General features: G+C 39.0%; 1 long non-coding RNA gene across 8 annotated transcripts in view; it reads right to left on the bottom strand.

The window, feature by feature from the left end:
- The window catches only part of LOC140526808 (uncharacterized), a 340,835-nt gene that overhangs the window by 88,413 nt on the left and 238,560 nt on the right, over positions 1-13,862 (bottom strand). For 6 of the 8 annotated variants that reach the window (XR_011974536.1, XR_011974538.1, XR_011974540.1 and 3 more), the window contains one exon: positions 1-13,862. This exon is cut by the window's left edge and continues 14,319 nt beyond it. The exons of 1 other annotated variant lie outside the window; for it this stretch is intronic. This is a non-coding gene — a long non-coding RNA (uncharacterized lncRNA). One more of the 8 variants, XR_011974537.1, reaches the window with a different exon arrangement.

The raw sequence follows: 13,862 nt of genomic DNA, 5'->3' as shown, positions 1-13,862 counted from the left end.
CAAGGTCATAAAATCATCAATCTAAAGCTAGAAGAGATGTCAGAGGTCATCTACAACTCCCTACATTCTACTGAAGAGGATCCTGAGATCCAAGAAGAGCAAGTAATTTGCCTAACGTCACACAGTAAGTGACAATGACAGGATTTAAATTATGCAAACTAATGTTTCTTTACTAGCCTTTACAATCCCATCCCAGGCAATATGCTTCATTCCTCATTATCAATCCCATGCTCCTATGAAGGAGTTCTTCTAGACATCTAGAGCCCATAACATGCCCTTAATCATCACCCCATTTTTTCCTTGGATCCCCAACCTTGGCTTCTATTTCATATGCTGACTGACATCTTTTAGTTGCCAAATGCCATATCCTTTATTTTCTTACTCTTGGATATGACTCAATGTTTACGCTCTATGTTCCTTTACCACAGCTCCTCAGATTTCCTTAACAGTGTCAGCAAGAGATAAAAGACATTCCTTACTGTTGAGGAATGAATAACATTTCCAAAAGCAGTTGGCTCCTCCACTGTCCTGGCTTTCTGGGGAAGAAATGCAGGGGAGTACCAATATTCTCAAAGTTCCCCTGTACCAAAAAAATAAAATTAAATAAAAAATCACATTGACGTAGAAAAGTGTTTACTTTTTTTTTCCCATGGTCAAATGGTAGCAATTTTTTTTCCTGATTCTGCTATGATGCCTTAGCATGGAGACTATTCTGGTTTCTCAAACATTTTCTCAATGGAGTATAAGCTCTGGCAGGTTCCATGATGTTGGAAAGGTTTGGTGTCAGGTTATGTCTGCTTTCCAAGGACTAGCCTCTATAAGTACAGAGAGGCTTTGTCTTTAGTAGACCAGACATTTAATGAAGAATTCTTTGGAAATGTGGAGAAAATAAGAAATTAATTTATCATTAAAGATACTAAATTAATTTAATTATTAAGCATACTGAATTAAATTCCTGTGATCCCTCATTTCTCACCTTTGTATTAAAGGGGACTTTACCCACATACAGTCTCCTGCATCTCTTTCTGCCCTCCTCATGTATTTGAGCAGTCATCTAGATTAGGTATATTTAATGTGATATCTACAGACTTGGGTATCCATGGAGCTAATCAAAAAGTCACAGATAACTATATGTGCTCTGAAATGGAGCATCAGGGTCCATGTCATCATACCTGATATCATAGATATGGGGGGCAGGTTATGAACTTGGATGCAAGAAATAGTTGATATTTATTTTCACTAACCTCAAACTGAAATTTTATATTTCCTTCATTTATTTAAAAACATTATTCTGAGGACTCCATAAACTTCACCAGACCAAAAGATCCATGATACGTTAAAAAAATATTCATCTGGAGAAGAATGGGTCCAAAAATGTCAGAAAACTACTTTGGTTATGCTTCTTTGAAGCCGGAAACCCAGATTACAAATGGACGCTTTGTAGGTTACCCAATAACTATCCATAAGTAGCAATGGTGACAGTAAATAGCGTCGATTAGATTTAGATATGTAAGAAGACATGTACAAGGAGACAGATTGCAGTAAGCATAGTTTAACTTAGTGAATGGATCACACCTACAGTGCCATTTTGTCATTGGACGTTAACTAAGATATATACATATATATATGATAACTAAGACATATATTTATACATGTATATGATTGAATGTGATTGTGAGAAATAATATTTGAAAGCTAGCTAAATGAGTATAGTTTTAGAACTGGAAAGTCCGGAAGAGTTTATTTTGTCCAATTCATTTATTTTACAAATGTAAAAATCAAGGACTAGAAAAGAGTAATAACTCTGAAGGTGATAGAGAACCACAATTTGAACTCAAGTCTTCTGACTTGAGTTCTAGTTTTTCCATGTGCTGCATCTTGATGATAGATCCCAATCTTACTGCAATAATGAAGACTGTGTCTTCATGTTAGTCCCAGAGCGTGACATCAAGTCAATTTCATATTCTGTTATTTGGCTTCCAAAAATATGTGCTTGCCCTTTGAATTTTTCTTTGAAACTTACTTTCCTGAGTCATTAAGCCTGTGTGGTTGGAGCCTACTGTTAATAAGATGTCACAAATTTAATCATCACTTGGAATTACTAACTTTACACTGAGAAAATCAATCCTGTTGCCACAGAGTACAATCCTAGAACCAAGTAGATAACACTTTCACATACAGAAGGAATATGTAGGACTATAGTTATTACCGTCCAAAAGTAAAGTTGGTCCCCAAATGATGAATAGGTTGTATGCCTAAAATCCCTTTTCAAACAGTTGTTTGAAATGCAGGATACATTTTCTCATGGAGAAAATTCTGCCAGTGTTCATTAGATATACAGCTTGATCCTAAAATCCTATGTAATACCCAAAGTATGATACTGATACTTTTGTATCACATATATCTCATCTGCCATTCATAAGACTTTCTGTGGGGAAAGATGTCATGTGTTCCTAACCAGGAAGTTAAGAGCAAATGTCCACTGCCCACTAGTGGAGACTTTTGTTTCCTGTAAGCAGTAGAGGGAGAGGCTCCCAAGTTAGGGGTCAGTGGCTCCATCAGAGTCAAGAGGAGGGTCAATTGTTGTAGTTTCTGTCCTTCATTTTTGCAGACCAATGGCATCACATGTCTTGACTTATGAGTGAATTAGATTTATGTGAGGCAGAGTTGCACAAAGTTATCAACCTTACTCTCTCTATCAGAGTCATCGAAGTCCAGTGGTAAGACAAAAGTCAGGATAACTGACAATGTCCCATGATGCAGCAGATGACCTTGGCGTAATCAATGTCTGACCAAGCTCAAAGTGCTCCACAGCACCTGCTTCAGCTACATTGGAACAAACTGTTCTCATCTACCCATTTTACCAGGGTAAGTCTTCACATGCTTGGGGCAGACACCCCCCAACTCATCCATAGTTTGGGGGAGGGTGATAGATACTCCTGATAACAGTAATTTATTAACAGTCTGCATTTGCGTAAGGGAAGACAATGGTTTTAGGTGAATGTCTTCAAGTGCACTGAATAGGAAGAAAAAAAATTTAGCAAAGGAAAAATGAGAGTAGGTGAGTAAAGGACCATTTATGTCCTTCAACTTATCTGTATCTGAAGACCATTTATAAACTGGGTATTTGTAATTCAAAGACCACCTGTATATATTCTATCTGGGATGGTCCAAAATCACATCTTTTGACTTTTGTTTATTGGTATATTTTGGTTGAATGTACTAATGTTTCATTTATCATTATTTTATAGGTTTGGATTTCAATGAATGAATAAGTGAATGAATGAGAAGACATTTATTAAATGCTTATTCTGGGTCAGGCAGAATGCTAAATGCTGAAAATAGAAATACACAAAGCAAGAAGTGGCAGAGAGACTTGGCATGAAGATGTCCAGAGACCAACGTGGTAAGTCATTTAGCCCTAGAAAGGCTGATTATTTTCTCATAGTTACTATGCCTAAAGTTTAAGCAATAGTTACAAGGGAGGAGACATATTTGAGTAGGTAGACATGTGAGCCTGGCTTACTCTGGGCATGGATAATTGAAAGGATAGGGATAGAAACTAGATTTATAATTTCATTGCTGCAAGGACCTTTCTGTGAGAAATTTCCTCTACCTATGTAGATTGGCACCTACTCCATAACTTATGGCCTTAAACATGTGTTTGGACCATAGGGGGTTAAATCATTGACATAGTTACATAATATGTATCACAGACAAGATTTGAACCCAGGTCTTAATGTCTCTTAGGCAACTCACTCTCTATCCATTATACAACACCGCCTTTCATGTAGAACCAAAAGAACACAAATTAGCAGGTGAACAATTTATTTGTACACTGTCTATAAAAATATAACTAACCAATATCCTTTCCTCCATTTTCATTGAATCATTAATTGTAAGTGACTTTGCAACTTAGAGTAAAGTTTAAAGAAATAAGTAGAAGTTAATAACCATTTTTATAACTCCCCCTCCCAAATGGTCTTCGAAGCTCAAGATGCTGTAAAAGTTACTATTCATAAATACTAAAGATTACCTATTAACTGGCTTAGCAACTACCATGACCTATCAAATATCTCAAAGGGACTTTGCCTTTCTTTTCCTCCTCTAAACATTGAACAGAATAGAACAGCTTTCTAATTGAGTTGTACATTTATTCCTTCACGGATGCTGGCTGAGTGTCTGGGCTCCTTGAATTCAATTAATAGAACGTTTTTGTTTTTTCAGAAGGACTTGTCCCCATTATTTTAGCAACTTAATGTTCCATGACATTCTTCCCTTTGGATTCTTTATATATTTTGTTTTTCTCTTTATTCACATAAAAGCCTAGGTGAAATATGTCGATCATACTTTTTTATTCCATTGAAATACTAAATGGTGCTGCTTAGATACTCACTGGTTCTTCTGTTTATTTTCACCATTCCTTCAGTAACCAATGTCTAAGACCACCCACATGCATATGGCTTTGAGAATATCACTCTAGAGATGTACACAGAATATACTTTATGCATGTTTGGTGAATGAGTAAACATTAAGCCTAAATGATTTTTTTAGTAGTGACAGTAACCTATATTATGTCAATTCATTGCTTGAAAGACAAAAATTATACACTGATAATGGGGTAGAAGAATATTTGAAAACCTCTTTTTTAGTTCAGCTGAAGATATGAATAAATAATAATGCTTAAAACCCTTTTCAGACTATTTCCTTTAGGAAAATGGGTAGAACCAAAGCCAAGGCCTTTTTAGGGAAAAGGAATAAAGGTGAAAACCAAATTGAACTCTAGATAAGATCATTTGTCTCCTCATTTGTCTCCTCATTCACCTGAAGCAATTGACACCCTTGACCACTTTGTTGTTCTTGAGTCTTTTTGGTCATGTCCAACTGTTCAGGATCCCATTTGAGTTTTCTTAGCAAGGACACTGAAGTGGTTTACCATTTCATTCTTCAGACCATTTTACAGGTGAGAAACTAAGGCAAATAGGGGCTCAGCCAGGGTCACACAACTAGTGAGTGTCTGAGGCTGGATTAGAACTCAAGGAACTTCCTGATTCCAAGCTTAGTGCTCTATTGATTGAGTCACCAAGCTGCCCTTGACCCACCTAAGCAAGAGATAGTTGTGTCCAGCCTTCATTATGGAGGTGAGATTTAGATCTGTCATCAAGATGAACAAGCTAGATCTACAATCAGAAATCCTAGGTTTAAATTATGGTTCTTCCACTTTCTGTGGAGGATAACATATGTCAGTGGATAACTTTAAATATTACCAAGGATAACTGAGCAGTCATGTTCCTACTAGAATTCAAGATCACTTCTAAGCCCTCATTAGTGTCAGGATCTATGCTGGGACTAAGGGGACTTTACAGAAAAATTAGATGAGCCACTCAATGAGGACAGTCATAGGCTTCTACCACACACAAATTTAAAGGATGTATTGAAGAGAAGGAACAAAAGGGAAGACCACATGGCTTAACTGGAGACACACAAGGGGGCACCAAGCAGAAATATGGAAAATATGGCAATACAGCCCATTACATTCCTTATATAGGGACTAGAATTGCTCTTTCCAAAGTATGCATTAAAAACAGAAGGAACCAGTGCACCCCAACTGGACAAGTCACATCCAGACAATAAATTGCCAAGTTTTTCTCATTCTATATTCATAATATCTTTCACGTATAACCTTTTCCAGCCTATCCTCCACTCAGTTATCAAATTAATCTTCCTAAACCATGTCACACCCACCCTTAGTGAGTAATTACTAAACAGTAATTGTTTTACTATTTTATCCAGGAACTCTGAGGAACTTCTCCTCCCCTTACAGTTTGATTTTTTTTTTTATTAAAGGGGCCATCCCTTAAGTAACTACTTAAAGAAGCCCATTCATTGAATGGGTGTATCTCTCTCAAAGTAAGAATGTGATAAGACCTTACCCTGAAAGGGCCGGGATCTCCCATTGTATCCTGGGACATCTCCAGCCCCATTCTGATGAATATCAGTGCACTGGTTCCAGATGGCTCAGGAGAAGAAAGTGAGTTTAGTGACCTTGCACAGCCCTCCCTCACTCAAATCAAAGTCAAGTGATGCCATGGTCCTCTTCAAGAACAAAGGACAAACACAACACACCCACCTATTCAATCAACTCCAAGGGCTTCCTATTACCTATAGTTGTTGTTGTGGTTTGTCCTTCATTCTCAAAGAAGACCAATGACATCTTTTTATATCTTACTCCCCTCCATGTGACCTATGATCAACTGACACTGGCCTCCATGCAGTTCTTCCCACAGGGCACTCTATCTCTGGACTCTGGGTCTGGTCATATCACTGTCAAGGAGGTAGCTACAATTTCAAGCCAGATAAGTAGTTACTTGTACCTTGTCTCCCTCATTAGACTGTGAGTTCCTTAAGAGTAGGGATAATTTTTTTCATTTGTTTTATCTTTTTCTGTATCAGGAGCACTCAGCACAGTGCCTGGAATGTATTGGATTGCCAATTAGTGCTTGTTGACTTGACTTGTACCATAGAAAGAAAGAGCACTGATTCTGGAATCTGAGGAACTGGATTCAAATCCTGTCTCTGATGGTTACTATCAGTGTGACCATAGATAAGTCACTTAATTTCCCTTGGGCTCAGTTTCCTTATCCATAAAATAAGGGAGTTGGACTAGAAGGCCTCTGATGTCTCTTTCATCTCCACATATGTGATCCTTTGATAGTTTCTTGAACAGAGAAGGACCAGACTAGGAGGGAAAAAAAACAGAGGTTTTCTTTTTATTTTTCCAAAACTACAAAAATGGGGCATGAGAGAAGGACTTTAGAGGACCTTTCTATGATGATTCATAATGGCTCAAATGTGGCCCTAGGTTCTCAAAGGTCAGACCAGCAATGTTTGAGTTATAACAGCTTTACAGAGTTGGAAAAGCTTCAAGTTAAAGTCCAATGACAAATAATGTGTTTGTTGTCCAAGGACCAGTCTAGCAAAGTTCAGAGAGTTTCATTTCCAGAAGGCTGGCTAGTAGGTTATTTTTTTTTTTGACCAAGGCTTTTTATGAGGAACACCTACTGAGAAGTGTAGTAAGCATCAGCTGACAAAATGATTTTCCTGAAGTACAGGTCTGACCAAATCACTCTCCCTCCCCCCCACAATTTGGTAAACTCTAGTTGTTCCCTCTAACCTCTAGGAATAAATACAAAATCCTCTATTTGGTGTTCAAAGTTCTTCATAACCTAAGTCTCCCACCCACCCCAATACCTTTCCAGTCTTCTTCACCTTATGCCTCAACACATATTCTTTGATTCAGTGAAACTGGAACAAGATACACTGTCTTTTGACTCTGGGCATTTCCTTTGGCTATCTTCCATGTCTAGAGTGCTCTCCCTCATCTAACTTCTACATACTGGCCTCACTGACTTCCCTTAAGTCCCAACTGACACCTCATCTTCTACAGGAAAACAGCTGATGATGAGAGTATGTGAACTAGATAAGAATCTAGCAAAGGAGACTGAGAAGTAGGGATCTGATAGGTTGAAGGAAAACCAGAAGAGAGTGGAGTTCCAAAACCTAGAGAGAAGAATTATAAAAGAAAAATAGAGTGATCAATAGTGTCAGGGGTTACAGAGAGGCTAAGAAGAATGAGAATTGAGAAAAGGCAGTTGGATTTGGCAATTAAGAGATCACTAGGAATTTTGAAGAGAGCAGTTTCAGCAGAACTATGAGATTGGAATTTGGATTGTAATGTTTAAGAAATGAGTGAGAGGAGAGGAAAAAATGGAGCTGCTTATTTTGGACAGCCTCTTCTAGGAGTCTTGTCACAAAAAAGTAGAAAAATATAGGATGATACTTAGTAGATATGAAAGGATCACTGAGGATGGGTGCATCTTTGTAGGTAGTAAGGGAGGATCCAATGGATAGGGAGATTGGAGTTAAGTGACAGAGTAAGGATGATAGATGGAGAAATTTGTTGGAGGAAGTAAGGGAACAGGATCACTTGTGCAGGTAGAATGGTTAACTGGTAAAGGTGAAGCCATCTCTTCATGTGAGATGAGATAAAGGAGGAAAGAGGTAAGGGGAAGGTGGCAGAAAACATCTGAGTGACATGAGATGAGGAAGGAGGGGGAAGAGGGAGCTTATGAAAAATGATCTCACTTTTTTCTATAAAATTTGAGGCAGGGATGATGAGAAGAATGGGGAAGGAGAAGCCATAAGAGGTATGAAAAAGGATGAAAAGGTATAGAAGAGCTGCTTTTGAGAATTGGATAGTGAGCTGATAAGGGAGAGGCAAAAGGATTGCTTAGTGGTTGTGAGAGCCAAGCTGAGGCTGAGTAACATAAGTCTGTAATGGCCCCAGTCAGATTAGTTGCATGATTTTTTCCTCCTACATTCAACTATGTCATATGGTGGGGAGGAGAGCAAGGTTTCATTGACTGCTAGAAGATGGGAGGAATGGGAGAAGAAAAGATTTAAGATGAAGGGAAGTTTTTTGCCTATCAAACAGGCATCCAGAGTATACAGTGGAAAGGGGTGAGTGGCATTTGACTGAGACTTGAGGGGGATAAGAATAAGAAATTGGGAAATAAGAGGTGGAAAATGGGATTGGATGATAACCTACAGGGTTTCAGAACCACAGGGATGTGTAAGGCACACCCAGTGGTAAGAATATCCATCACTGAGCAGAAAGTACCACTCCTCTTCACAGAGGAGGATAGAGATAGGAAGAAGACAAATCCAGCATGAGACAGAAAGCAGATGGTCAGTCAGGAAGCCCCATTTAACTATTCAACTATTCCTCTTCCCTCTGAAGGCTAGAGATTAGACAAGAGATGGCACAGCAGAAGATACAAGTCCTGATCTCCATTAACTTTCCTTTTCCCTCAAGGTACAGGTGTAATAGGAGACATAAGGACTGAGATCAAAGGGTAGGTTGCTCCTCTTCATGCCACAGGTTTTCCACATCCCCAGAAAGATCAGAGGAATATCTGGCTCCTCTTCTCACTTGAGATACGCAAGTGTCACAGCTGGACACACAGTGGGAAGTCATGGTGACAAATGGAAATCTGCTTGGTCTCTTGCCACTTTCCCTCAGAACATAAGAGCAAATGAAAGGCCCAGGGTAAGAGCATGACCTGGCTTGTCTTCTCACCTGAGGATAGAGATTAAGCCATGCAGCAGTTGATGGAAATCTCCCACTGAAGAGAAAGTCCCATTAAAGTCTTCCTTCTGGGACACCCACAGTAGATGGAAAGGATGCCACACACCAGGATGAGAAGACAGCTGTACTATAGTGACAAAGTCTGGACAGTTAAAAGGAGAGTAATAAAGACATGCTTTAGGGGGCAGCCATTTGAGACAACTGTGCTTAGCGTTACAGGGACCTCTGCTATTGGTGCTGGTAATTATAGTGGGAGAATAGGTTACTTCAGAATTGTCTTATAGGCTTATATACGCAGGCAATAAGCTACAATCTAACCTCACTTTTGAAAGAAAACACATGAGAAGATTCATCCCAAATCTGCCTCTGCTCCCCTAGAGCCCTGACTCCAACATCCTGTCAGAAGTTACCTGATCTTAGCTGTGATTTTATTGGCGTCATAGAAGTAAGTGCTAGGAACAGGGGTACACTGGAGCTAATTCATACTGACCCATAAGAGTCAATTATTAAATTTTCAATGTGAGCATTTCCACCTTGGAAATCCTCAAGTACTACAGATGAGGACTTAGTTTATTCTTTTATTAATTATTTAGATCTATGAAAGTGGAAAAAATGTTAATAATAAAAATTAAACTTAAAAGTGTGTCCTGCCTAACTCCTCTGACTTCAGAGCTAGTGGGATTTTTGCCATACCACAATGACATTCAACTACTGAATTTCAAAATTCTCATTTATACATATATCATGCTCAGTATGTATATAATAATGAGTTTCCACAGAACTGATATAAGATATTTGCATACTTTAGACAAGGATTAAAAATGTATTCCCTGTGGCATTATTCTTTTTACTATAAATCGTGCCTTTTGACATGACAAAATAAAACCCTAAATTACCTGAAAAGAGGAGTTCTTTGGTATTGTCCCAATGCCTAGCAAAATGCCTGACACATATTATGCACTTAATAAATGTTTATTGAATTTACTTGTATTAAAGACACATGCTTTTCAATAATCAACTACCAGTCCAGAAGAGTCAAGATGAAATATATCAGCCATTTCCTGTCAAAGAGGTGATGGACTTAAAATTCAGAATGAGACATATATTTTTGGACATGGTCAATATGGAATTTGTTTTGTAGGGCTATTCATAAATATGAGAGTTTTATATTGATTTTGTTGTGTTTTTTTAATGCTTGATTGAGAGTGGTAGCAGTGGAAGGAAGGCATAATGAATGATTGTCAAAATAAATGCATAAATAGTTTATCTCAAAAAACTAAAATATATATATTTATAAAAAGTAACATAAAGAGATATGCCATATTGTGCCCATCCCTATAATGCTAATGAGAATTAAAGATCTTCCCTACCCATTAATAGGCCTGCTCACTAAGGGAAGCTTGATTAGGGGAGGCCCAGATCTTTTGTTAATTTCTAATGCACTAGTTCTCAAGGGTTGTGATGCCCTCTGGCCCTGAAAAGTGTATAAATACTCGGTGGTGTTGTTTTACTTTGGGGCTTACTCATTGGAAGTGTTTGTTTGGCCAGACAACACTCTGGGCAGTAGCTAAGAAGGCCCCAGGCTTTGAAAATCCAGATGTTGGTGCTTCTCTCTCTGGTAACTATGTTTGTATGGTCATATAGTTGGATCTGTCTGTTGATCTGTGATGTATGTATTGCTTACGGTCAGACAGTTGGAAGCCCTGTCTGTTGATCTTTATTTCCTCTGTTTGTATTTTCTCTGCAGTTCGGGGTGCTGACTTTTTCCCCTGAACTAAGTGAATGACATATGTACTTGATTAAAGTGATTGTTGACCCCTCAAAAGTTGCTTTCCTTTTAGAAAAGCAGATCTAAGAACCTGTCAAGCAGGTACTCCTGTGTATGTCAGAGTCCTTGCTGTTACAGTTCCCCAGTGATGTTAGCTTTAGATAGTTATCTACTTTTATATTTATCTACTTTTAGTCCCTGCTCTGGATTTCCACCAAAATAAAGAGGGGTGAGGGGTTAGAAGTAACTGCTAGTTAGACTCAAGGAGTATTTTTCCATAAGCCAAACAATGCCAAATCAACAACATGAAGCTTTTAGAATATCTTTCCAATCATTTGCGAGCAAAGCTTTCCTCAACTGACAGGTGGATGACAAATAGTCAGATATTCATTTTCCAGATGGAAATCATTCATTCCCTCCAAAGTTATACTGGGAATATAGCCAAGAACCAGGATCAGAATTCAGTCCTTCAGCATTGTTGTGCACTAGTCAGTCCTTAGAGTACATTGTTTTGCAATGACCTTAGCAATGCCCTTTCCAAAACGCCACTGCCCTGCAAAGGGGCCCTGCCATCTCTGAGACCATGGTCCAATTTTCCCTCCTCTCTTTTGGTGGACATCCCCAGAGCTACAAGCAGGTCACTAATTTTGCCCTGTTGTATCATCATTCATCCTGCACAAGTCTGTGAAGGAGAGAGCACAGTGCTGAAGCCAGACAAGTGTAAACATCCACCAGGAGGGACTGAGTAATGGAAAGCAGGAACAACTCCAATGGCTATTTTCCATTGAAGTAGTACCATGAGCTCTTTTTATGAGATCAGCAACCCTCATTGGCTAGTTTGGCCAAATAGAAAGGGAGGAAATGTGGAATGATAATCTATTATTCTTTCACCACAGCCCTGGATACATGGTTCTATTTGTTGACTGGCAGTTCATTTAACCCAGAAGAGAGTAGACTTTCTGTGAATACCCTGACTTACCTTTTTCTCTATAGCACGACAGTTGGAACTATTGTAAGAAACCAGGCAGCAAAGACAGAGGAAGTCACTAAGAGTTTAATTCCATGTTAGAAGAAAACATAGGCACCTGGCTACCTAACCCAGGATCTGGAATGACTTGTGATGATTTATTTCTGGTGATAACACAAATCAGAAGAGCAACACTAAACCTGGGAAGGGGGCAAGCATAGACATTAGTTGTCACCCTCCTTGCAAGTTAGCATCATTGTATTGTCCTTTGCATTGTCTGTGCTACACATAAACCAAAGCCAAAGGAACTGAGGTAAAGCCCTTGACCGGACTGCTTCCTCCAGCTCTTTAGGAATGTTTACTGAGGTGTGGTGTTTTTCAAAACCTTTAATAAGAAGTACCCCATGTTCTCCAGTCTCTCGGCTTTGCTAAATGTGTGGGAAGGACACACTGTTTCAGCTCCTTTGCCAGGATTCCAAAATATTCTTTGCTGTTGTGAACTCCATGCCATCCTTGGGCAATGGAGAGCAAACAATCCTGCTATGACCGGAGCTTGACAGAGCAACTCAAGAGCCAGGTTTTCTAAAGAAGAGAAACCTTAGTCTGTAAAAGACATAAAACTTGAGGTGTTCGTGTAGGAGGTAGACTAGCTCTCTAAGCTACATTCAAGTCTTAAAGTGTGATTCTTATATTCTATGAATAGAAGGCTTTAGGAAGCAGACAAGAATTAGTGGTCTTAACAATGCAACTAATATTTGTATTTCAAAGACCCCTTTAGTTGCATCCTCATGTGCTTTTAAGTCACCTTGTATATGTTTTTATTTTGTATTTTTTGGGGGGGGGGCGGTTTGCGGGAAGTGATCTGGCTTTGTGCTGAATGATGTACAGAATGGAAATTGTACTGCTGCCGTAGAATTTTATTTTTTTATTTATTTAAAAGCCTAAAGAGTTGTCTAAAGATCACTGAGGCTAAATGATTTGACTCTCATTATGGTCGCACAGCTAGTATGTGTCTCAGACAAAGTTTGAATCCAGGCCTCCATGACACTATTGCCAATTCCCTTTTCACTATCCCATGCTGCCACTCTATTACTTTGTAAATAATTATTGAAAATTAACAAGTCCACCCATTTTATCAGTCAACAAGTCATAGGCTAAAGGAAATAAACATTGAAAACACACACACACACACACACACACACACACACACATACGGCATACTCTATTTAGAGAATCTCAGTGTTGGAAAATACCTTAAATGCATCTATTATAACCTATAGCTGAAAAAGATCACCCTTTACCATATCTCTGACAAGTTGTCACAAAATCTGTACTTAAAAACCTGTAGAGAACAGCAATAACTATTGGAGGAGAGGTTGGTAGTTTCTCTCTTGTGATGAGCGATGTTGCATAGGATATTCCTATCACTGAAAGAAGGTATAGATAAAGGTATAGAAAAAATATAGATAGGTAAAGTATTGGTAGAGACAGTCTCTCCCTCTCTGTCTCTGTCTCTCTCCCACACCAACCCACACACCCTTTGTAGTCCATAGACTAGTAGTTGTGGGGTGTATGGTGTGTTCAGAGAAGACTAGCACCTCTAGTGATGGCTTCTTGAGCCCTTTTCAGGGCTGCTCATCCACCTTTGGTGTCCACCTGCCATCCAGCTCTCACCTGTGACTCCAAGAAGCTGCAGCAATAAAACCGTCTGGGTAGACAAGCTAAACCAAGTGGAAGACACCAAGAGGCCTCAAACCCTTTGGTGAGTTAATGGAATGTCTACCCCAAGCATGTGAAGACTTCTTTCAGTGGAAAGGGTAGATGAGAACAATGTGTTCCAACAGCCATGAAGATGACCAAAGCAGGTGCTGTGGAGTTCTTAGAGCTTGGTTAGGCATGGAAGAAGTCAACATCATCCACTGCATCCTGAGCCATCACCAACCTCCTGACTTTTGTCCTGCCATTGGACTTTGGTGATT

Source organism: Notamacropus eugenii, chromosome 2 (assembly GCF_028372415.1).
Source record: "Notamacropus eugenii isolate mMacEug1 chromosome 2, mMacEug1.pri_v2, whole genome shotgun sequence".
Classification (NCBI taxonomy): Eukaryota; Metazoa; Chordata; class Mammalia; order Diprotodontia; family Macropodidae; genus Notamacropus; species Notamacropus eugenii.
The sequence above is the reverse complement of the archived record's forward strand: the minus strand, read 5'-3'. Positions and strand labels throughout refer to the sequence as shown.